This window comes from Carcharhinus amblyrhynchos, chromosome 5, assembly GCF_965287045.1.
Source record: "Carcharhinus amblyrhynchos chromosome 5, sCarAmb.v2.hapA, whole genome shotgun sequence".
NCBI classification, from domain to species: domain Eukaryota; kingdom Metazoa; phylum Chordata; class Chondrichthyes; order Carcharhiniformes; family Carcharhinidae; genus Carcharhinus; species Carcharhinus amblyrhynchos.
In genome coordinates, this window is record NC_137328.1 from 90,957,437 (window position 1) to 90,983,259 (window position 25,823).

The 25,823-nt window shown below is 42.5% G+C and overlaps 1 pseudogene; it reads right to left on the reverse strand.

The window, feature by feature from the left end:
- Positions 1-16,847: 16,847 nt before the first annotated feature.
- On the reverse strand, positions 16,848-17,057 carry LOC145343620 (U2 spliceosomal RNA; annotated as a pseudogene).
- Between the last annotated feature and the right edge of the window lie 8,766 nt (positions 17,058-25,823).

The following is a 25,823-nucleotide window of genomic DNA, read 5'->3' on the forward strand; positions in this document are numbered from 1 at the left end:
CAATATTGGTAGCCATCCTTGGCCGGGTATGCCACCTTCTTGTCAGAACAGCTATCTGCTCTTGTCCCACTTAATCAGAGCCCATGGGACAGGATCACTTTCTCCACCTCTCTCCAGGTGTTATGTACCAGCTGATAAAGAGCTCCACCTCCTCCATGATCGTCTCACAGCACCTCAGGAGTTTATGTACCCATTTGGACTCCTTCATTAGGCAGCATTTGGGTGTGTGGATGTTCCAGTAGAAATGAAATATGCTGATGTCTTCATCAGCCACTTGAAGTTGTCTGAGGTCCTCCTTTGAGGTGGATAGTGAAGGTTAAACCATACGTGGCTCTACCTCATAAGCACATCAGTGATACTTGGACTAATTCCTGCCCAGGTTCTGCAAAGTGCTGGGGTGTGAACTCTGCAATTTGCTTGGGGCATTGGAATTGCACCAGCTGTAATCCTCTCTAAACTGGCAAAAGAGCTTTGCCTTCCATGTTTAGTCTGTTGGCTAAAGGCCTTAGTGTTTGCATTTCCTTTGCTGAACTATATCTTCTCCTATGATGGAGAAGGAATAGAGTGGTGCTGGACAGGGTCACCAGGCCTGATGTCTATGACATTTGTGGTTGTTAAGGCAAGCTCATTGAAAGTGCCTAACTCTGTTACAATTCCAGCACATCTTTGGAGTATCCCTTGGATGTACTTGGTTGTAAGGTTTCCGGTAGGGATTGGACAATAAGGCTTGGATTTGTGCTTTCTGTGCAGCCAGCTGTTCCAGCTGCTTTTTCAGCCTGAGGTTTACATTCTGTACACACCAATATTCACCTCCCTGATGCTGGCCTCTTTCCAGATCTCTCCCTGTGATTTGGATGGTGTCACCTCACAGGTGAAATAAGTTAGGGTTTGTCTCCTCAACTCTCTCTGGAAGCCTTCATCCCTCTCTACTTCAGTTCGGTAGGTTTTCAGCTGCGTGTTCCTGGTGAATGTGAAGGATGAATCCAGGAGGATGATGTGGTCAAACAAATTCACCAGCTTCAGTGTTATGGCCTGTTTCTACTCATAAAATCCACACTGCAGCTGTCAAAGGCAACTGCTGTCCCCAAAAACCAGGGCATCAAAGATCCACCATGGACGTCTTTGAACACCTGCACTCCTCTTGATATTTTACAGAAAACTTTTCCACGTACATGCTCCATCATGAACGCTGCCTCCTCTCTCTCATTGAGGCCTTTAGATGTCATGACCAAGTGTGCAGCCTCCATCCAGTCCCCAGCCTCCAAGTGACTGGACGTCTCTGCTTTTCCACCAAACCTATCCAGCTTCTTATATATTGACAGGCAGAATGTCTGTGATGGGATATTTTCTTTTGATTCTTTCATGGGACATGGGCGTCACTGGCTGTTGCCCATTCCTAATTGCCCTCGAATTGATTAGCTCACTGGACCATTTCAGAGGGCATTTAAGAGTCAACCACATTGCTGTGCCTCTGGAGTCATATATGGGCCAGAAGAAGGACAGCAGATTTCCTTCCTTAAAGGACATTAATGAAGCAGATGGATTTTTCCAACAATCGATAATGGTTTCATGGCCATCAGTAAATTCTTAATTCCAGATATTTTAATTGTATTTAAATTCCACCATTTGCTGTGGCAGGATTCGAATCCATGTCCCCAGAACAGTAGCAGAATTTCTGGATTAATAGTCTAGTGATAATACCACTAGGTCATCACCTCCCTGTTAGGTATATCTACACTCTGGTCTCTGCTTCAACTCTCAGCTTCAGCCTGTGAAACCCATACCTATTATAGTTGCAGCTGTTACAGTCTCCCTCACCAGCATGGCCAGTTCCAGCTCTTTCACCATCCACTCAATCTTGGCCTGGTGCCTTTCCATTTCATTTGTCATGAAATGATACCCAAACTGTGGAACCATGCCAACTACACCAAGGTGTAACGTGTGACTTAGAAACATGTTTCTAAATGCATGACATTTACAGAACAACATTTGTTTAATTCACTGGCTTCAAAGTGGTATCAACCCCCAAGGTAAAGTGCGAACCTAAGAAACAAACTACTTACACAGAATATTCACAGCCAATGTTCCAAATCACTGTCATAATCGGGGCCTCAGATCCTCAATACAGTTACTCACCAGGCTTGTTCCATAGCCTAGGTTGTGCTCTCACTCTCTGAGACTCAGGGTGCTACCAGGTGATTTGACTAGGTTTCTAATTCCCTTCCTGCCTTCTTTAGGCTTTCTTCGCAGCTACAAGCTCCGCTAGGCTCCTGCCAGCACTGCAACTCACAATTGCAGCACTGCAACTCACAGATGTAGTCTGGACAGAGCCATGGCTCTGAACAGACTACATCTCACTTTGCCCCTCAGATTGTCAAAGACACAGCTCCCTGCAGAAATGGGCTCACAGGGACTGACCAGTTCCCGTTCTCACTGCTCGCCCCCAACATCACCACTTGCTGACAAAGGTCCACCACACAGGCAACTACGTTCAGCTGATTGACAGCCAAGTGCCACTGCAGACTTTCTGCTTACTCAGTATCTAAACTAGCTTGCAGTTTAAAAATTCTCAGTCAGAATCTGATTGCTAAACTACAGTTTGAGAAATACCAGAGATATCCCACTTGCACCAAATAAATGATACAATATTTAATAAGATAATACTAACTGTGTATTCCTGCAAACTTGAACCTGAAATGTCATTCAAATCTATATTATCCTCCTACTTTAGCCATCAGCAAACTAAGTCACAAATAGTGGAAGAGAATGCCACAGAAAATGGTAGCAGAGCCAAGTATAGCAGTTGAGATTTGACACTGCACTTGCTGGAGTGTCAAATTATCCAGCATACAAGGCCCAGAACCAGCCAGAAAGCCTCATCTGAATAATCTGGGTAAGTTCCCAATACTTTCAGGGCAGGTCATTCATCAGCAGGAATGAATTTTGGGCTGTCTTCCTGGTCAATTCAGGAAAGTGAGAGGGACAGTGGATAGAAGGCTGTTTGTAGGTCGGGATGGTTGGTAGGAGTGGTGGAGGCGGGAGATGCACTCCTCCTCCTCCCCCCACCGCCAGCCCCACCACCCTGTGCTCCATGTTAAAATAAAAACAATTTTTCTTCACTACTTTGTTTGGAGGTGACCCCTCACTTTGCTGCATAATAGCTGGGAAAACCCGAGTGGAGGAAATCTAATTATTCAGAAGCCACGTTAAAGCAGGAATTAGCATATTCTAATATCTGTTTAAAGTGACAGCCCCGGGTGCTTAAAAAAGTGAGCTGACCAAATATTGATGTAGAAATCTTCCAGGCATCCTTAAGGTTAAGGATTTTGTCCCTGCTCATCTCTGGCCCCATTGTGCCTAATTTGCACCAAGGATCCAATGAGTTCCAATTTCTGCATCATAATTATTATTATTAAAAAAAGATATACTGACTGAGACATAACTGGGGCGACTGACCCAATTAAATCGCCTCAGTGCTTAGAACTTTGGCCAAAACCCTACCTGGAATCGGGATGGGCGAGGTTCCCAGAATGAAAATCTCCGTGGCCTCAGGCAGGATTTTATGACGTCACCCAAGCGAGGCTGTAAAATCCAGCCCTTTGTTTTCTCAATCATATTTGATACAGTGCAGGGGGTGCAGCCATCACCGTTGGATGACAGCAATTGGATGCAAATTGCTACAATCAGAAAATGCACCAAGAGTTCAGAGTTTTTCATCAGTGTGTGACATTTCAGTTACTACAAAATGTCACCATCATGGTAAATACACCATTTAGATTAGTTGGAGATCTTTGGTTGCAAGATATTGTTTTTGTGACATTCTAATCTTATTCAAATTGTAAAAGAGCAGGAGGAGGGGTTTGTTGGGAAAAAGATGGAGATAATCTTTGGTCACTTGCTTACACAATGTCCAATTTTGCTCTATTTGGGGTTTCTTCTTAAGAGTCATTGTGGACAGAAAGAGGCCATTCAGCCTATCAAATCCATACTCTGTAAAGCAATCTTTTATTTAAGTTTATTTATTAGAGCCACAAGTAGGACTACATTAACACTGCAATGAAGAGACTGTGAAAATCGCCCAGTTGCCACACTCTGTTTGGGTGCACTGAAGAAGAATTTAGCATGGCCAATGCACCTAACCAGTGCACTTTTTGGAGTATGGGAGGAAATCAGAGCACCCAGATGAAATCCATGCAGACACAGGTAGTACGTGCAAATTCTACACAGACAGTGACCCAAACTGGGAATTGAACCCGGATCCCTGGCACTGTGAAGCAGCAGTGACTACCATGCCACCAATTCTCTCATTGTATCCCCATTGCCCTGCAAGTTTATTTTCCTCCAGTGTCCAAGCAATATCCGTTTGAAACCATTCATCATCTCCACTTGCAACAGAGAGTTCCAGCTCATTACCCATCGCTCCATGAAAATGTTGTCAAGTTTTGCACAAAAACGCAGGTCATTTATACACCAAAAAACCAAGGTCTTGATATCGATTCCTGTGTACCTTTCTCCAGTCAGACAAACATCCATTCGCCACTCCGATTCAATTCACTGACAAGGTTTTAATTCAATGCCAATATGATGCAGAGAGCTGAACATATTGCAAATTCTTTATTATGGAAGAACACCATAAATGATTTCAGCTAGCATCAATCGAAATGACAAGCCTTGAACAGTTAATTACAATTTTTAATCCTGTAATTGTAATATATATTTCCAGAGCCGTGGATATAATGAAAATGAATTTCCTATGTATAAAACAGCTATAAATGTTAATATGTTTCATTAATGAAACACCTTATATAAGTGTTATATGCAGATACTTGACAGATAGAAAACCATTAAAAATGTGGAAAAATATGGGATTAGAAAACCTAATGGTCTCCAAAAATAATACTTCTCAGAAGTTAATTCCCTCAAAATGGTGTACAAAATCTGCCTGCCAGCAAGTCTGTTGACAGCACCCACTATCCTGGCCCTGACAGGAGTTGAATCTAGCCCCCTTCTCCCCTTGCTCTACAACACTGCCTGTTTAATGTAACTGACGCCTGATGCTGAATTTTGATTTGACCTCAGGCTGACGGAGACCAGTACATGAAGCAATCGCTTCTTACACACCGCCCACGTCTAATATTCTTGAGGCGTGGATCATTGCAAAATTGTTTGAAATGGGTGATGGCAGATTGGCAGCTGGTCTTACATCTCTGTCGCTCTTTTATTTTTCGTGCAAGTTAATGAAGCTAAAAATCAGAAGAGATGTAAAGCAGGCTGCCGACTCACTATATTGCATTTTACACTCTCGCACAAAGTCAAGATCTAGCTGTAAGTGTTCTCGTTAGTGTACGCAAATCCGATGTTAATTTTATCTTAGTATAGACCAGATGCTCAGAATGCTATACTTTTCATGTCTGCATGTTAAGTGTTTTTTCTTTTCTATCTTAAACGCTTTGTGAACAGAAACCCCACATTAAGCTTATTTAGTGGCACAACAAAAAGAATAGGATGTTAACGCGATATTCTGATCTAGCTGCACTTAATCTTAGTTGAATATATCTGATGTCTTGACTGAATAAAGGGCATCAGTACTGAGTTGGACTATAACAAAATGTCAAGAGCATTGTTATAATAAATTGGCATATGATTATCAGTCCCAGATGCTGGAATCATTTCCCACTCCCCACATCCCAATCATAAAACATGTTCATGTCATCATGAGGACAGAATAGCGTCAATCAAAACTGGCCTCCAAAGGTGTGTACCTGGTGAGCAGATCGTGCAGAGGAGCCCAGATGATTACAGTACTCAGTGAAGAGGTCATACCCAAGCACTGTCTAGTCACCCCCCCTGGGCATCACCCTGGCACTGCCTGGGCACACCCAGGTGGTGCCCGGTGGTGCTGGTGGGATGGGGTTTCCAGGATTAACTGGTCTGCTCATTGTTTGCTGGGATGGCATTATAATTAGTTTGTTAACTTCCTAAAAGGTAACTTGTCTTGGTATATGCTCATTCACGTGTGTAAATTCAAGCCAGGTGCAAAAAAAATCAGGTTTTTGAAAACAGTTAAAATCTATTTTATGCTGTGTTAAAAATGAGAAATCACTAAGCCCAAATTCCATTGTTTCCCAATTTAAACATGATTATTTAAAAATTCTTTTCTAATGCAAAAGCAGTATGAGCCTAAATTTTTGGAAGAAGCGTTTTATGAAAGTAAGTCCAGTTGTGTGAAGACATATTATTTAGAATGGTTGGGTCTGAGCACTTTGTGCCCACTGTCCCAAATGTGGCTGATGTTAACAGTGAGGGTGTCCCAACTTGGAAATACTAGTTCATGGTGGCATATAGTTCTGTTTACAGGAATGGTGTCAAGGGCCACTTGTGATTCCCAGTGAGAACAGTAATCAGCCCAGTCATAATAAAAACTGTTTATTACAATAAAGATGCAGATATATGAACAGGGATATAATCATAGAATCTACAGTGCAAAAGGAGGCCATTTCGCCCATCAAGACTGCACCGATAACAATCCCACCCAGGTCTCATTCTCCCAATCCTACATATTTCCACCCCATTCCCCTGATACTAAGGGACAATTCAGCATGGCCAATTAACTTAACCAGCACATCTTTTCACTGTGGGAGGAAAACCATGCAGACACAGGAAGAGCATGCAAACTGCACACAGTCAACCGAAGCTGGAACTGAACCCAGGTCCTTGGCACTGTGATAGAACAGTGCTAACCACTGTGCTACTATGCCGCCCTGATATAATGAGCTAAGACAGTTATCTACAAAACTACTAAACACACACCCACACAATTTAAGTAGGAATTACCCTTCTGATCCAAAGTACATTTACAAGATCTAACTTCTTTCAAGACTTCCCTTTTCCCAAACAACAACCAATCTTGTAGATCTATGGGTAAAGGCCAGCTTATAATTATTTCACTGAATGGGATTGAGTAATTATTCTGGGGATGTCTCTAGTTGGTTCAGTGAACCAAAGGTGTTAACTGTCTCCATGAAGGTACTCTGCAGGCTTGCTTCTGGTCTGCTAATCAGCACTGGCTTACAGGCTGCTAGCCGGGCTCTGCGCCTCAGGCTGCTAGGTGGACACTGCTTCCTGCTTCCACAAATGGATTGTCAATTATATCATTGTTTTCCTTTGAAGATACTCTCCATATATTTGGCTGTCTGCCTCTTTGGCTTCTGTCAGTTCTAATATGAACATTGTATATCTTCCCTGAATGGTGCCATTGTCTACCCCAAAGTATTTCCTACTTGCAGGATGATGTATTTGTTTTGGTTTGTCTACAGCTGCCAGTCTTGTTATTGGGATTCATATCCTGTGAAATACCTTTTGAAATGCTGGCACATTCATGACACCACAAAATGTTAGGGCACAGCCCATTGATTAGAAAGAAGCATCAGAAAGAAGGTGAGGAAAGCTCAGAATAAAATTCTGTTAAATTTAAAATCAGGTCTGACCTGGTGGGGTGAAAAGGGCTCATTGGATCTCTCTCACTCCTTCCTTCATAAGCCAGCATTTGTTAGTAGAAGCAGCAAGGGCTGGCCTGAGAGCTAGTCACCTTTGAAATGCTCAACATTCAAATAGAAAACAGGGCTATGAACAAATTGACCACTTAATGAATGTACTTTTAATCTTTATCCAAAAACATCACTCCAAGAGTGACTCATTCAAACACTTTATCAGTTCCAGTCCATGGAGATAATAATAGTTATTGTGCTTCAAGCTTAACATTCCCATGATACCTTGCAGATGTCTCATTTGCCCACAGAAGTCTATACCAGATCAATTAACAATCGTCTTGGCATTGTGGGGTGAACACAGATGGGTTGCATGTAGTTTAGTTTACCTGGGATGCAATACAGAGCACCAGCCTGTAAAATAGGCACCAACATTTACTGCTCTCCAAGAGCAAGCTTGTTGCCAAGCCTGGCTAAACAGACTGACTTTTAGAGCCGTCCCCACTGGTTCTGTTTTTAAATTTCACCATCTCAAAGGTATTTTCCATTCCTTTCTCTTTTCTGGTTTCTACGTGTTTTGTAGGGATAGGAACTGCATCTTTGGAAATCTCTGGTGGTTTTTTGTGATTGTGTCTTTCTCATATGACCTGATCTGGCTGCAGGACGTTAATAAATATCAAATGGCTTTGATTCTGGGGCATTTACAACCACAACAACAGGTTCTGGAGCTGGAGTTATCTTGTTCCCAACTGTCTTGTTTCCTTCTGTATACATTCTCCAACATCTTTATCCTGATCTTCTTTCATTCCTGTCATCACCTTTTTTCCTCTCTTTCATTACTGATTTGTAATGCCTGGCTTCTCAAGTTGCTGCCATTAACTTGTAGGTGGCTCTGGCTGGTACCTGGTCCCTCCTGCGCCACCCTGTCCCCTGAGTCACCGAGTTAGAATGGCTGCGAGTGTCTGGCTTCAGCCTAGCCCTGATTCCCTTTTCGATGAGCTGCTCCAGGTCAACCTTCCCTTGGTCAGGCCAAACGCCTTTCATTCCCATCCTTCCTGACCCATTCCTGTTGGAGGTGCTGACACTCGCTCCTTGCCACCTGTTCTTTTCCCTTCTTCACTTTCTTGGCCATTCTGAGGACTGATACTGACATGGCTTCAGCAGGAGCCACTGCTACTGGCCACTGCTACTAGCATGACCAAAGCGGCAATGGCGATGGCAGTGGTGGTGGGTCTGGAGCCAGAGAGAGAACTGGGGGCTTTGTCAACATGACAAAGGGGAGGTGCCACCTTGGCCATTTTGGTTTTCTGTTTTTTCTTCTTCTTCTTCTTGTCTCTTTTGCTGAACAAATCATGGAGGCTCTTGTCATGCTGCTTGGCCATGCTGAGCTGGTCATGGAATCCAGGGGGAACATTGGCGTTGGACAGTCCTCACCTTTTTACCAGCTGGGTTGCTGGAATTGCCCTTCTGAAATCTCACTGTGGTCCAAGCATTGGGCATTGAATAAAATGTGACTCTAATCGAGTCTTGCACTCTTAGGGGACTTGACCATTCAGAATCCGATTTTGCTCTGCATTGCCTGCCAATAGGCTGAAGAAATGCAAATGAGCCTATCAAGCTCAGATTGGCGCCCCCACAGCCACTGGCAGCATGAGGCCCCCTGCAGTATCCCTACAGTGCTAAAGGAGGCCATTTGGCCTACCGTGCTTACACCAAACCCAAGCCCTATCCCTGTAACCCCACATACTAATCCTGCGAATTCTCCTGACACTAAGAGACAATTTGCCATTGCCAATCAAAATAACCCACAGATCTTAGACTGAGGAAACCGGAGCACCTGGAAGAAACACATGCAAACACAGGGAGAACATACAATTTCCACACAGACAGTGACCCAAAGCTGGAATTGAACCCAGGTCCTTGGTGCCGTGAGACACCAGTGCTAATCACTGTGCCACCCATTTGCTCAGCGGGGTTTCCATCTGCATTCCACTGAAATTAAAATGGGAGATCGGCAGAACCCCAAAGGAAGTACTAGGAGTTTAAGTCTGCATTGTCAAATGCAATCTACAAATATTCTAATGACATTTCAGATATCAGATAATAAATAATAGCACCAGAAATGTGTCATCTGCAAACGTATATGTATTATATGAACAAATATGCACTTAATTAAATTAATTGAGTGTACTTCTTAATGCAATTTCCGTAAAATATGATAGGCTTTCCTCATGCTGGTTTTGAACACAAAGTGCCTTTGATATAAAGTGGCTGTTTGGAATAATAATTACTCCTGCATTCCTGTGTCTAATAACCTCAAATACTCTATGACTCTATGACTATCTAATGGGAAAAGAAAACAAGCAATATTGCAATGAATGTCTTTTTATTTAGAACATTATCAGGACCTTTGCTTTGTTACATGCATGGTGGCAGATTCATTTCCCAATCAAGATTATCTAGTTAAAGGGCATGGTGCACTGTTCAGTTCAGTGCTCTGGGTAAATACTGGCTGTGCTAACTAATAAGAATGTTAAATGCCAATAGAAGTTAATTTCAGAGCAGAAAGATGTAACTCATGGAATAACAAAGGGATCAGTTTTGGCAATTGTCCAGCAATTGTTTACTATTTATATTAATGACCTGGAGAAAGGAACAGACTAAGTTTCTAAACTTGCCGTTCATATGAAGATGGATGTTGTCATGAGGATATTTTGATTCTGCAATGGGATATAGATAGATAAGAACATAAGAACATAGATTGGGTGACTGGGCAAAAACCTGGCAAATGGAGTTTAACGTGGGGAAGTGTGATGCCACGCACTTCGATCGGAAAAATCAAAATGCAGATTATTATCTAATTGGAGAGAGACTGCAGCTGAGTGAAGTACAGAAGGATCTGTGTTCTAGTGTATGGATCACAAAAAACTAACAGGTAGCTCCAACAAATAGTTAAGAACCATAGAACCATAGAACAATATAACCCTACAGTGCAGAAAGAGGCCCTTCGGCCCATCGGGTCTGCACTGAACACAATCCCACCCAGGCCCTACCCCCATATCCCTACATATTGTACCCACTAATCCCTCTAACCTATGCATCCCTGGACACTAAGAGCCAATCACCCTAACCCGCACATCTTTGGACTGTAGGAGGAAACGATAGAAGGCAAATGTCATTTTGGCTTTTGATAAGAGGGTTGTCCTATCAAGAGATACTAAATAGGCAGGGTCTGTATCCCGTGAAATTTAGTAGAGTGAGGGATAACCTTACTGAAACATATAAGATCGTGATGGGGCTTGACAAGATAGACGGTGAGATGTTTTCATTAGTCTGAGACTTTCGAACAAGGGGGCATAGCTACAAGATAATGAGGGCAATTCTCCCATCCTGCTGCACTAAGTTTTTAGCACAGCAGGCCAGGAGATGCCAGCTCTGCAGGATCTGCGCTGGGTGTCCCGCCCCGATAACATCTCCCAACACTGAATTTCGGGTGGCGGAGATTTTAAATAAAATTAGCGGGCCCGGCACTGAAATCTTTGGGCCTGTTCACATCTGGCCCCCCGTCAGACTGTTTCACTCCAGTGGGGATTACTGTAGCTCCCCACTTTCGGGGAGCTAGCGGCTTGACCCCGCTGGAGTGAAGGGAGGGCAATCAGAGTCCCCCAGAGCATCGGGTGGCAGGGAGTGGCGCCCCCTGGCATTGGCACATTGGCAGTGTTAGCTTATGCCCCTGACACTGCCCAAGAGACAAAGTACCAGTGCCTAGGGGAGACCTTGGCACTGCCCATCAGGCAGTGGGGCCTAATGAGAGTGGGGCCTGATGAGGGTGGGGCTTCTGAAGGCAATCGGTGGGAGTGGGCAGTCCTGCTGCCAATCTGTACTTTGGGATCAAGCCAAGGGAGGGAGATCAATGATTGGGGCTGGGCATCAGGCCCCACCCCCTGATTTCTGGAGTGAATCATGCTAGTACACTCTACAGTGCACAGAGTCTGGGAGATTCTTTTTTAAACCTGAAAAAACAATGTGACTTACTCCAGTTTTCACGTAAATCCGTGCTTAGAATTTCTTTGGGAGAATCGCTCGCAATTTGGCAATCATTTAAAATTAAGCTGCATAGAAATTTCTTCTCGAAGAGTGTGGTGAACCTCTGGAATTCTCTGCCCCAAAGGTAGTAGAGGCTGGATCATTAGAGTATTTAAAGTGGAGGTGGATAAATATCTGATAGATCGAGGAATAGATAAGCCGTGATCTATGCCATCGCTGGTATAGGTTAGTCATGATTGCATTGAATGGTGGGGCATGCCCAAAGGGCCTAGTCCAGCTTCTATTTCATGTGTCCTTAGACAGCAAAGAATGGCAATGAATGGATCAGCTGAACACAGTGGATCAGGATTTGAAGATAACGAGTGTCATTTGTATTAATATTGGTCTTTACTTTTGAGAACAAGTCTATGCTGTTTTAATAGTACTTCTGCTGGTTTATTAACTTCTGCATCTGTGCAGGATAAGTTCATGCAAATGTATAGATAATGAGCCAAGTGCTGCATATGTGTGCCATTCATATAATTCCCACTGGGAGAACAAGACTGATTGGCAAACTGGAGAACCACAGTTTGCTGATGGGGAAGGAGAAACATTTTTTAAATAGTGTGGGAAACTTTACAAGGTTAACAGCAGCCAAAAGAATGAATAAAAATAGATTTTGTGAAGTGGAACCCACTCACGGTGTTCAGTGCATTGATTAAGCTCTCCGATTTATTGCAAAGTTAATCATTAAACCAGTTAGTATTTAAATTTTGCATATTTGTGCCTTGCGCAAAATACATTTGTCAACACATTAAAAAAAATCCAAAAACATCACCATTTCTAACACATTTTATGTGCCAATCTGTATTGATGTTTAAAGTGACTAACAAAAATGACAGAAGCATGAACATCGAACTGGAGTTGAACACCTTTCACTAATTACTGTTGGCAGCTGCCACCTTGGGCTTCCCCCTACTGTTCCCCGCCATCAGTTTGTCGGTTGGCTCAACCTTTGGACCTTTCGCCAACCTGTTACTATGCCACCCAGAGCAGACCCCATCACTCCATCCCCCCTTCCCCACACGCACATACACATACACACATCAGGAAGCTGTAATTCTCAAGTGAAAATTATGTGAATCTCAAGTGTCTTGCTGGCAGCCATTGCTAATTATCAATGAAAACCTGTTTAAGAAATTATAAATCGGCTCAATTAGTGATTAGCCCTGTTTTGCCAAAGGAACAATTTCGGGCACATAGCGAGTGGGCAGATGGATGTGTTGAAAGTCAGAAGGAACAGTCTTTTTTTTGTTGTCCCATTCTGAAATATTTTGATATTTGGCAGTAATTTTTCAGGCCCAATTAATTTGGTTTAGGATGTCCAGATGATACTGAATCAATTGGAACTCTCTTGAGGCAGCATGAAATTAGCAGAAGCCAGCATTGAGGGTTAGTGTAGACAACTACTGAAGAAAATAACCATGATGTTCTACATTGGTGCTTCCATCTTCAAGTAATTTTCCACAAGTTCATCTGGAATGTAGCAGATAAAGTATGAGTTATTCAAAGCTGCTTCCATATCTATAGAAAGGGCAGAATTGCTTTCTCTGAGGATAACATTTCATCTCTTATCCTTCTATCGATGTTGTCACAGAACAGGATTAAAAGCAAAATAAAAAGTTTCAAGCAATCGTATAACTCCCTATCATAAAATATCTCCCTTCTCCATTCCCTTGACTCTTTTTCCCTTTCAGAAGGTGTAAAGAATAATAAATTGAACTTGGTTGGCAGGAATTCAGGTAATCCTATTAGTAAGAGAATAACTTCTCTTCCTATTCAGCAGAACAGTCCACATTAACTCAGGAGAGAAAGCAGGTGGATGGAGGCTGATGTCAAAAAGGTAAGATACCGATCAACCATAATCTAACTGAAAGGTGGAACTGGCTTGAGAGCCTGACTGCCCTCATTCTGTTCCCATGTTCCGGTATTCCTTTCCATGTTCTCATCTCCTTCATTAATGCAGTATGTGGCTCAGGGGATTGTCATTCCTTGGACTCGCCTGCACGTTTATGGTCAGTTGCCCACTTGCAATTGATGGGAAGCAATAGAAGACTTGGGGGGCAGGGCATTTCCCAGCACCTTTTCCACTCTATTTACAATAAACACTTCCCCTTACTAATCACCCGAGCATGATCCTATAGGAAGTGAGTCTGGAGAATTGATAAAGGAAAACAAAGGTGCCATACATTGACTGTCTGCACTTCCCGCTTCCTCGGAAAAGCAGCCAGCGTTATTAAGGATCCCACGCATACCGGGCATACTCTCTTCCATCGGGAAAAAGATAGAAAAGACTAAGATCGCACACCAACCAACTCAAGAACAGCTGCTCCCATTCCCCTCACAGAATTTGCCTTGGAAGCCTCTTGGCACTCCTTGGAAACTGTCTTTTCATCTCTCTATCCTTCTTTAAGGCACTCCTTAAAAAGCCACCTCTTTGAATAGCTGTTGTTCACCTGTCCTAGTATATCTTTATGTAGCCTAGTGTCAAACTTTGTTCACTTACACTCCTGTGAAGCATCTTGGGGTGCAAGTTGTTGTTAGATACATCTAATTCCCTTGAAAGCTACTACTGAATTTGCTTCCACCTCCAGCATTGTGATCTAGAGCATAACAACTCACTTTAAAAAAAAATCCTCACCTTCCCATGGTTCTTTGATGGATAATTTTAAATCGTTGTTGTCCTTTTACTGACTCTCCTGATGTTGACACATAGTGGTGCAAAATGGCAAAATCAACTGTAGGGCTGCCTTTACACACAATGATTGATAGTGGTGGAGAGCAAAACCAACTCTCTTTTGATTTCCATTTATATAATAATTTTAACCACGTATAACATCAGCATGGATAAAGGGGGCTGAATGAGCTTGTTTCCTGTTATACATTCTGCTATCTTATGATCCTAAGAACAAAGAAAATTACTTCACAGGAGCTGGCCCTCCAGCTCTTCAAGCCTGCACTGACCATGCTGCCCATCTGAACTAAAATTGCCTACCCTTCTGGGGACCATGTCCCTCTATCCCCATCCTATTCATGTTTTTTTTCAAGATGAATCCTCTTTGGTTTACATCCCAACAAAGGTTGTTTCAAAATGAAAAGTGTTCTTTTGGAAATTAATTGATTAGCTTAGGAAGGATAAGGGAATGAGAGATAATAAGAATCAAGAGTAAGGAAATATTGTGAATTCTACTGCAGAATTGTAAAACAATAATGTAATCAGGAAGGTGGAGAAAAATGTCAAGGCATTACCGCAGAGCAGTTGGCAAAATACAAATATCCCTCAGCAGTTGCTGGAGGAAAATGGGGCCCACTGAAAGTAAAGTAGTTCAAATCATTGTGATCTGTCAAAAGACTGTACCCTTCCTCTGATTAATATCAAGTTCAGGTCTGGGCGGCATGGTGGCACTGCAGTTAGCGCTGCTGCCTTACAATGCTAGGGACCCAGATTCAATTTATGGCCTTGTTGACTGTCTGCGTGGAGTTTGCATGTTCTCCCTGTGACTGCTTGAGTTTCCACCAGATGCCCCGGTTTCTTCCCACAGTCCAAGAGTATGCAGGTTAGGTGAGTTGACCTTAGTGTGTCAAGATGTGTAGGTCAGAGAGATTAGCGGGATAATTACATGGGGTTACAGGTATAGGGCAGAGGGGTAAGATGCTCCGTCGGAGACTTAGTGAAGATTCAATGGGCCTCATTCTGCACTGTAGGGATTCTATGAAATTAGAAATGGATTGGAAAAATTAAGGATAGTTTGTTTAATTTTTAGTCTTCGAGCAACAGTAGATAGACATCAGTTGATATTTTTAAGATACATTCAATTAGTTGGGATGAATACTGGTACAGCAAGTCCTTAATGATTCCTCCACTATCTTAATATATGACATGAAAGATAATTATTAGGTTGCCTTATAAAGCTGACAATAAACATGTACAGGAATACTAAAATTATTTGCTATTGTTTATTTATTTCATCCTAAATATAGCGCAGAGTTTTGCAGTTTCTTGCCTGTGCTTTATTGTGAAGTGCACTGTAATTAGAAACCTTTGCAGATTTTGACTGTGATTGTGACAGATGTCAGGCTCGGTTTTCTGTTGATGCAGAGCATTCCTGATCGAAACTTTAAATTTTTGGCAAATTGTCTTCGGACTAAATTTGACGAACGTTTTCCTCTGTACTTTCAGAATATAGATAGTACCGTACTATGGGACAAAGCCCCTCTCTGCGTTGTGGAAAATGTGTCCTTGACAGTGTGTGATTTGGACAACATTGAGGTCACCAGAAGGCACCCACAGCCCAAAGGCCAACCAGAACATATCTGCAACAATGTTTCCCTTGAAATCTCAAACAAGCTGATGCGTGCAGTTCATCAACCCAGTTCTGAAACAAACATTGCGATGTGCTGATGGAGCATAACAGGGTATGAAGAAAGTGTCATTTCACTGAAGCGCTACTGCACCTTCTGTCAGATGATTTGACAAATTGTCTTTTTAAGTGTCTTTGGGTAACCAGAGAGAATGCCATATATGGGGGAAGAGGTTATGGACAGCAAACAGGGTTGCTGCTATCTGTCTATAGACAGTGTAATTTATCCAGTTGTGAGATATGGGCATTGCTGGCTGGCCAGCGTTTATTGCCCATTCCTAGTTGCCCGAGGGCAAATGTAGAGTCAACTACATTGCTGTGGCTCTGGAGTCACAAAGTAGGCCAGACCTGGTAAAGACGGCAGATTTCTTTCCCAAAAGGACACTAGTGAATCAGATGCATTTTTCCAACAATCATTTCATGGTCATCAGTAGATTCTTAATTCCAGATTTTATTTATTGAATTCAAATACCACCATCTGCCGCAGCGGAATTCAAACCCAGATCCCCAAAACATTAACTGAACTTCTAGATTATTTGTCAAGCAATGATCCCACTAGGCCATTACCTTCCCATAATAAACTAAGCTTATGAAAAGTACAAGAAGCACCAGTGCTAAGTATCAGAATAGCTCATATGTATTGCACAGGGTCTGCAGAAATTAAGAATATATATCCACACATCTTAGCAAGAACTGTCAATACAAATTTACATTGTAGTGGCTGAGAATACTGATATCAAGGTTGTACGGTTAGATCTGTATCATTGATAAATGGCAGGTTGTACAGTTCACTCTCAATCAAGGAATTGAGAAAGTCAAAATGGAATATTTTGCAGAATGATGAGAGACCAGGAACAGTGGAAAAACAAAGGGGCTTAGGATTAAAGGACAGGTAGAGATGGTGCTAAAAATTAAAAAAAAAACTCCATTCTTAAAGTTACAAAGCCAGTACACAGAGTGGACAGGGCAAGCCCTAAATGTCTTTGCTTGCTCCAAAAATCAATTTAAATCAAATTGAATCCAATTCATGGTCCCCACAAACCCGAGCTGAAAAGAAAAGGAATTGCACCTGAGCTTGAGCTGGAGCTGATGCTTGATCTTAGCCAAAAGGCTGAGAAATGATGAAGGATTGTTGGTTCCGATGTGGAGGCTCAGAGGATTGTGAGAGTGTGCAGGAAGGACTGACTTAATTAAGGTGGAGGGCAATCAACTGTTGCCAAGGAGCTTTGGCTGTTGGTTGGAATTGAGGAATTCTGCCATTATCTGTGTCTTCATCGTCAGATGATGGAGGAATTTATTGCTATCAGCCTTCATCTGCTGTCTCCAAGTGCACGGCAAAATTCTGGAAAATGAAGCAAATGACTAAACCATCTGAGACCCTCTCTCTGCACCAGAATACTGAAATTCTTTCAGGTATGTCAAAGCAGCAGAGCCTTTGTTTGAGCTTTCCAGTTGGCTACTCTATGATGGCTCCAGCATTCCCTGGGTCTAGGGTCTATTTCCATTCATAGAATCATAGAAAAACTACAGCACAAACAGGCCCTTTGGCCCACAAGTTGCACCAATCATATCTGTACCCACTAGGCTTACCTATAACCCTCAATCCTATTAAGTCCCATGTACTCATCCAGAAGTCTCTTAAAAGACCCTATCGATTTTGCCTCCACCACCAGCAGCAGCAGCCAATTCCACTCACTCACCACCCTCTGAGTGAAAAACTTACCCCTGACATCTCCTCTGTACCTACTCCCCATCACCTTAAACCTGTGTCCTCTTGGGGCAGCCATTTAAGCCCTGGGAAAAATCCTCTGAGAATCCACCCGATCAATACCTCTCAACATCTTATATACTTCTATCAGTTCACCTCTCATCCTTCATCTCTCCAAGGAGAAAAGACCAAGCTCTCTCAACCTATCCTCATAAGGCACGCCACCCAATCCAGGTAACATCCTTGTAAATCTCCTCTGCACCCTTTCAATGGCTTCCACATCCTCCCTTTAATGAGGCAACCAGAACAGAGCACAGTACTCCAAGTGGGGTCTGACCAGGGTCTTATACAGCTGCAGCATTTTCTCCCAACTCCTAAGCTCAATTCATCGTTTGATGAAGGCCAGTACACCATACGCCTTCTTAACCACATCCTCTACCTGCAAAGCCGATTTGAGAGCCCTGTGAACCCCGACCCCAAGATCCTTCTGATCTTCCACACTGCAAAGAGTCTTACCCTTAATAATATATTCCTTCATTCCATTGGACCTGCCAAAATGTACCACTACACATTGATCCAGATTGAAGTCCATCTGCCAGTTCTCCGCCCAGTCTTGCATCCTATCTGTGTCATGCTGCAACTTCTGACATCCCTCCAGACTATCCACAACACCTCTAGCCTTTGTGTCGTCAGCAAACTTACCAAACCGTCCCTCCACTTCCTCATCCAGGTCATTTATAAAAATCTCAAACAGCAAGGGTCCTAGAACAGTTCCCTGGGGCACTCCACTGGTGACCGACCTCCATGCAGAAAAAGACCCATCTGCAACCACTCTCTGCCTTTTGTGGGCAAGCCAGTTCTGGATCCACAAAGCAACTTCCCCTTGGATCCTATGACCCCTCACTTTCTCAATAAGCCTTGCATGGGGAGCTTATCGAACGCCTTGCTGAAGTCCATATTGAATGTATGCCATACATTCAGATGGCAAATGTGCATTTCTGAAATATATCTTGAGCTAGATGTTAAGAATTGGCCTTTGTTCCCAAAGAGTAAGGAGTGCTATGTTTGGTCGAATAGTGGGATGGAGATGGTGAGAGGGAGGATAAGAAGAGAAATCATACAGTATATAACATCTTGACTGCTCCAGAAAAGTATGGGCCAGTGTAACAAATGGTCTGACAGTTGTTATCCATCAGTTGAAACTTTCTCTGTTCATGTAAGTCTGCCTGCTTTTTGGGAGATGCCACAATAACAATAGCATCATACTCCATCCTTGGGAGAGACATGCTATCTGCGCAAAGCAAACTCTGCTACTTCCTGGTGTCCTGCAAGGCAATGAATTGGTTTGTCTTTGTGAGCAGAGTATCATTATGCAGAAATTCTGAGAGCTCATTTTAATTTTGCTGAAAATAAGATCACAATTGGAATATTTTAATGAGGGTTCCACCTAAAACAGGTGGGCATTTAAAAGCTGCGCTTCAAAATAATGGCCGAGAAGAGGAAAAGGGAGATAATTTCACACCATGCTTATTTTGGGTGCTATGTTGCATTCCTATCAAAGGGCACCATGAAAATGATCTACCCATGATCTATGTGTTTCTGTAACCCTTCCAAAATATTGCCCTCCAAGCCTGTCTTATTGAGTATTCCTGATTTTCATTGTAGGTATGGGGACCAGAGAATGTGTTGATTATTTGGCCAAATTCAAATATTCATCCAAAATAATCTGAATTCTATATCAATTCCAACTATTTGAAATTAGAATGAGCTGGTGGTTTAGATTAAAATGATCCTTGTATTTGTGGTAAGCCACCATGCTATTTTTGATACAATCCACCTTTTTCCAATTTCATTCTAAAGATTCTGTTACTTCTATTAATTCTAGCATTACTGGTTGTCAAACAGAAGTGAATACCCAGGTAGCTGCTTTGCATATCCTATATTTAATGTTCAGTATCCATGTAGTCCCGCAGGGAGGATGGATTTGATTTTTTTTATTTCTTATTTGGAGTAGACACGCTTATGTTTTCAGATATCAAACTGAGAATCCAAACCTTAATTAATCCATCCCCAGGAAATGGGTAAGTCCTTAAATGCATGGTAAACTGATCTTAAACATGACTTGATCCTCTAATTACATTGTGTTCGAGTCAATATTTCTGGAAGGTTGTGTAATGCAAATAATCAGGGTGCTTTGCTGAAAAGCTCCTATTGCCAACCCTTCCTTATTATGCGCTGCACATTTTTTTTTGTTAAAGATTGCATTTTGCTGACCTAATGCAATCTTCTCCTTTCAGGGCACTGGTTAATAAAATATATTTTAATGTAAAGTAGTCTATTGACATTTTACAAGCTTCTTAAATTAATCAACATTCTACCGACTTTGTGCATCCAAGTGAGGTGGCTGTCTTTTCCCATACTGTAAGTACATCTCTTTTGTACATTGATTTTTTTTTGCGAGCTTGCTAATCAGAATTTTTCGCTCGACCATTGATCACTGTCTGCAAGAAGCTTAAGCCACCAACAGGACAACTGTGAAGTAGAATGACTGCCGGAACTTGAAACATTCTCATTTGCCCTGGTTTCTTTTGTGCAAAGAAAATGTAAAAGTATAGGCAGCTTCTAACATGGAAGAAGTGAAGTAATTAATGAGCAGACTAAATTGTCACCAGCCTATTGTCTCTGGGACTATGGCAACTTTACCTTTATTATATGCCGTTTTAGAATTTCAGCTGCCTAAATGATTTCACGAGAACAATTGTTTTCAAGAATTGAGTGGCCTGTAGACTACATGATCTTTCAAGAAACCAGGCTCACCAGTGTTTTCAAATGCCATTGCATCTCATTTGATTGTGCAGTCTAACTCGCATGAGTTTGTGCATACATTTTCACTCAATAAGATTGTTGTATCTCTGATTATTCCCTGATATCCCCCAATTAAGCAATACCCTGATTTTAACGTTCCCACCTTTGTTTTCAGATCCCTCCATGACGTAGCCGTTTCGGTAAACCATCCACGGTGTATACAGTCCTCCAATTCTGGTTTATTGTGTATTCTTGATCTTCATTGTGCTAGCATTGGTGGTTAGTGTCTTCAACTCCCAAGGTTCTAAACTCTAGACCTCGCCACCTCTCGTTCCTCCTTGAAACTGACCCCTTTGACCAACTGTTCGATCAATTAATAAAGAGGCATGATTAGAAAGGCTGTTGTATGTCAAGTTGATAAGTTACCAGAACTGGTTCAGATAAGGATACTGAGAGAAGGAAGGGTGGATATTGTGGAAGAACCGGCTATAATCTTCCAATCTCGCTTACTGTGGTAGTCCCAGAGGACATTTGAATTGCAATTGTTATGCTATTGTTCTGAAAAAAAGGAGTAAGGATAAACCAAGCACCTACAGACCTGTCAATTTTACTTTGGTGGTGTGAAAACTGTGAGAAACAGGACAAAATTGACAGTCACTTGGACAAATGTGAACTAATTAACAAATGACAGCACAAATATCTTGAGAGAAAATAATGTTTAACTAATTTGATTGAGTTCTTTGATGAAAGGTTCAATAAAGAAAATGTATATGACCCCATGAAAGGCATTTGATGAAGTGCTATATAATGGGCTTGTCATCAAAGTTGGTGACAACTTGTAAGATGATTGTTTGTGCCTTGGTTGTTAATCATCACCTAGTGTGGCTCAGGAGTCCCATTTTGGTATGGTGTTCTGTGCCACATTTCCTGTAGAGGAAGGCCGAGGGCTGAGAAGCTGTAGGATTCAATGGTGTCTGTTTTCCCTGGCCCTCTGCCAATTGAGCTTTTCTTTTTTGCTCACCTGTTCCAATTCCTTTCCATTCAGCCTCTAGAGGTCACGGTCGCCAGCAACTGTCTCCTAGATGTCAGTGTCTATTTCCACCATCTTCATATCTCACTTGCAGGTGCTTTTGTAGTGTGGTATGGACAACCAGGAGGTTGTGACCAATGACTAATTCATTGTATAGAAGGTGGTTGGCTATATGGCCATCACCCATCCAATAAACGTAGTAGAGCCAGTAAACTTGAAAGCCATAGAACAAAATGGATAGTGGCAGAATAGATACAATGCTGACTGAATGACTGGGAATACAGAGTAGTGATGTAAAGTTGATTTTCGACTGGAGGAATATTTATATATATAGTGAAGCTCCCCAGCTGTCCTTATTCACATGACTACTTTTCTTGATCTGTATTGAAGTCCTAGAACTGGACAGGGTACAACTTCAGAGAGTGCAAATTACATCAAGCTTGGAAGCTTAGTGAACAATGAAGAGGATAATGATAGTCTTCAAGAGAACATAGGCAGGTCAGTGGAAGGAGCAGACATGTAATAGATTAAATTTAATGCCCAGACCGTATAACCAAGGAAGTTACAGTGAGCCTTTTACAGTGTACCAGTTTGCCCTCAACTAGAGTATTGTGTCCAATTCTGGGTGCCACATTTTAGGAAGGATTTGAAAGCATTGGAGAGGATGTAAAAAATATTTATGTGAATGATTCAAGAGGAACTTCAATTATGTGGATTTTTTGATGAAGTGATGGGCTGTACTTTTTACAGAAGAGAAGGTTGAGATGAGACTTGCTGGAGTTTCCACTGGTGAAAGGTTGATAGTCAGAGGACACAATTTAAGGCAGATGTCAAAAGAAACAATGGTGACACAAAGCAAAATGTTCCTTTTAGTCAGCAAGTGATTCCGAATGCAGTCTCTGAGAGTGTGGTGGAGGTGAATTCAATTGCAGCTTTCAAAACAGAATTGGGATAAGTACTTGAGGAGAAATGATTTTCAGGACAATGTAGAAATGGCAGGAAAGTGGAAGTCACAAAATTGTTCTTGTAGAGACCCAGATGCGCATGATGGACTGAATGGCCTCTCTCTGTGCTGTAACTATTCCATGCTTTTATGATGCGTTGATCTACATTAATAATCTCCTTAACTGGCTTGGTGTTAAATTTTGTTTGGTAACACTCCTGTGAAATGTCTTGGGACCTTTTTATTAGGTTAAAGGTACTATATAAATCCAAGTTGTTCATGCTTGTTTTCATTAAAGATAACCAGCAAGCACAAATATAGCCTCTGGCAGCATCTGCCAATGTTCTTGTTAAATTTATGTGTTCATAGGTTTGTCTATTCCATTAACTAAAAAAGAAAAATACTAGTAGAAGATTACAAAATAAGAAATGGTGTAACAACACAGATTTCTGCAAATGATTTACTGCTTCTCACAATTAAACTGTATTCATCAATATATGTGCACACAGTCTCATGAATCCCAGCTGTCTGCAACCACTTCTGAATGTTTAGAAGCTCTGATTGTTCTTATTATAATTTTTTTATAACTCTTTTCAATAGATTTATGTTGCTTCTTGATAACAAAGGGGCAGACAGATTTTTGTGGTTACAAAATATTTTTAATTAAATCCAGGCATAATCCTATTCTCATTTCACAACACATTATAAGTATCAAATAATTACCTTTGCTAAAGTATTGTTTTACTGAAATGTTTTGAAAACAACAAAAATGTACTTAGCTTAACTAAAACAGACTTTACTAGCAATCACAGTTCAAATTCGAACTATCATAAGAAGTACAAATAGCTAGTTTCCATGCAGAAAACATAACATTCCCGTTAAACTGTTTTAACATAAGGATGAAAATTGTTTGCACACAAAAAGCGCAAACAGAAAATACTGGAAGCACACAATAGGACAGTCAGCATCTTTGGAGAGAATAGAAATATCAAAGCTTGATCTCGATTTAACCTGAAACGTTGGTCTGTCTAATCTCTCCACTGATGGCACAGTGGCATAGTGGCTCGCACTGCTGCCTCACAACCCCAGGGGATTCGGGTTTGATTCCAGGCTTGGGTCACTGTCTGGGTGGAGTTTGCACATTCTCGCTGCATCTTGGTGGGTTTCCTCCGGGTGCTCTGGTTTCCTCCCGTAATCCGAAAGATGCGCTGGTTAGGTGCATTGACCCGAACTGGCATTGGAGTGTGGCTACTAGGGGAATTTCACAGTAACTTCGCTGTAGTGTTAATGTAAGGGCGTAGGGTTGACAGGATAAAGGAAGTGAATGGGTGGCTCAGAGATTGGTGTGGGAGGAATGGGATCGAATTTATGGGGCATTGGCACCAGTATTGGGGTAGGTGGGACTTGTTCGGGCGGGATGGGGTTGGTCTGAATCGTGCTGGGACCAGAGTGCTGGCGAATCGAGTAAAGAGGACTGTAGACAGGGCTTTAAACTAATTAGGGGGGGGGAGGGTGCGAGGGGAGGTGATGTTAGGAGGTCTACAGTTAAGGATAGGGTACAGGTAAGGGAAGAGGCTGAGGATGTCCCAAGTGGTGGCGTTACAGCAAATAGGGTCCAGAAGAAGGCTGGGATGAAAGCGCTTTATCTGAATGCACGAAGCATTCGGAATAAAGTGGATGAGCTGGTGGCGCAGATCGACACAAATGGATACGATCTGGTGGTCATTACAGAGACGTGGCTGCAAGGTGACAGGGACTGGGAGCTGAATGTACAGGGCTATCAAGTGTTTAGGAAGGATAGGCAGGAGGAAAGAGGGGGTGGCGTAGCTCTGCTGATTAAGGACAGCATCAAGGTGGTAGCAAGGGATGATATCGGAGCCAAAGAGCAGAAAGTGGAATCGTTGTGGGTGGAGATTAGGAACAGCAAAGGGAGGAAGACGCTGGTGGGTGTCGTCTATAGGCCCCCGAATAATGATCTGGAGGTGGGGCGGGCTGTTAACGCGCAAATAAGTGTGGCGTGCAGGAATGGGACGGCAGTAGTTATGGGGGATTTCAATCTGCATATTGATTGGTCGACCCATGTTGGACGAGGTGGGCTCGAGGAGGAGTTCTTGGAATGCTGCCGGGATAGTTTCCTGGAACAGTGTGTGTTGGAGCCGACGAGGGAGCGAGCTATCTTGGATCTGGTGCTATGTAATGAGGCGGGTAGAATTAGGGACCTTGAGGTGAAGGATCCTCTTGGAGAGAGTGATCATTGTATGGTGGAGTTTCTGGTGCAGATGGAGGAGGAGAAAGTGGGTTCCCGGACACGTGTCCTTTGTTTGAATAGAGGGGAGTATGGTAGGATGAGAGAAGAATTGGCGAATGTGGACTGGGGGAGCGCGTTGGAAGGTAGGTCTGCTGAGGAGCAGTGGAGGATCTTTAAGGAGATCTTTCTTGGTGCTCAGCAGAAATTTATTCCGATGGTTAAAAAGGACAGTAGGAAGAGAGGTAATAAGCCGTGGATAACGAAGGAGGTGAAGGAAAGTGTTAAATTAAAAGCGGAGGAATTTAGAGTAGCTAAGAGCAGTGGGCGAGAAGAGGATTGGGAAAGGTTTAAATGTCAACAAAGATTGACAAAAAAGTTGATAAAGGAGGGTAGAAGAAGCTATGAAGCTGGGCTAGCGCTTAATATAAAAAAGGATAGCAAGAGTTTTTATAAATATATAAAAAGGAAGAGGCTGGCTAGGGTGAACGTTGGTCCCTTAGCGGATGAGAAAGGGGACCTAGTGGTAGGGGATGGGGATATGGCTAAGGTCTTGAATAACTTTTTTGTTTCTGTCTTCACGGAGGAGGACGTGAATAATTTGCCGGGTGTTAGCGATGGAAAGGTGGTAGGACTGGAGGGTCTTAATGACATTACTGTTACTAGAGAGGTGGTGCGCGACAGACTGGAGGGGCTGATTGTGGACAAGTCCCCAGGACCGGATGGAATGCATCCGAGGGTTCTGAAAGAAATGGCGGAGGTGATAGTGGATGCCTTGGTGGTTATTTTCCAGACGTCGCTGGATTCCGGGGAAGTGCCGGAGGATTGGAAAACGGCTAATGTTACGCCGTTGTTTAAGAAGGGTGCCAGGCAAAAGGCGGGGAATTACAGGCCGGTTAGTTTAACGTCTGTGGTAGGTAAAATGTTAGAATCCGTCATTAAGGAGGAAATTGCGAGGCATCTTGAAGGGAATTGCTTGATAGGGCAGACGCAACACGGTTTCATTAAAGGGAAGTCGTGTCTGACAAATTTACTGGAGTTCTATGAGGATGTGTCTAGGGCGGTGGATAGAGGAGAGCCGGTGGATGTGGTCTTTCTGGATTTTCAGAAGGCGTTTGATAAGGTACCTCACAAGAGGTTACTGCAGAAGGTCAGAGG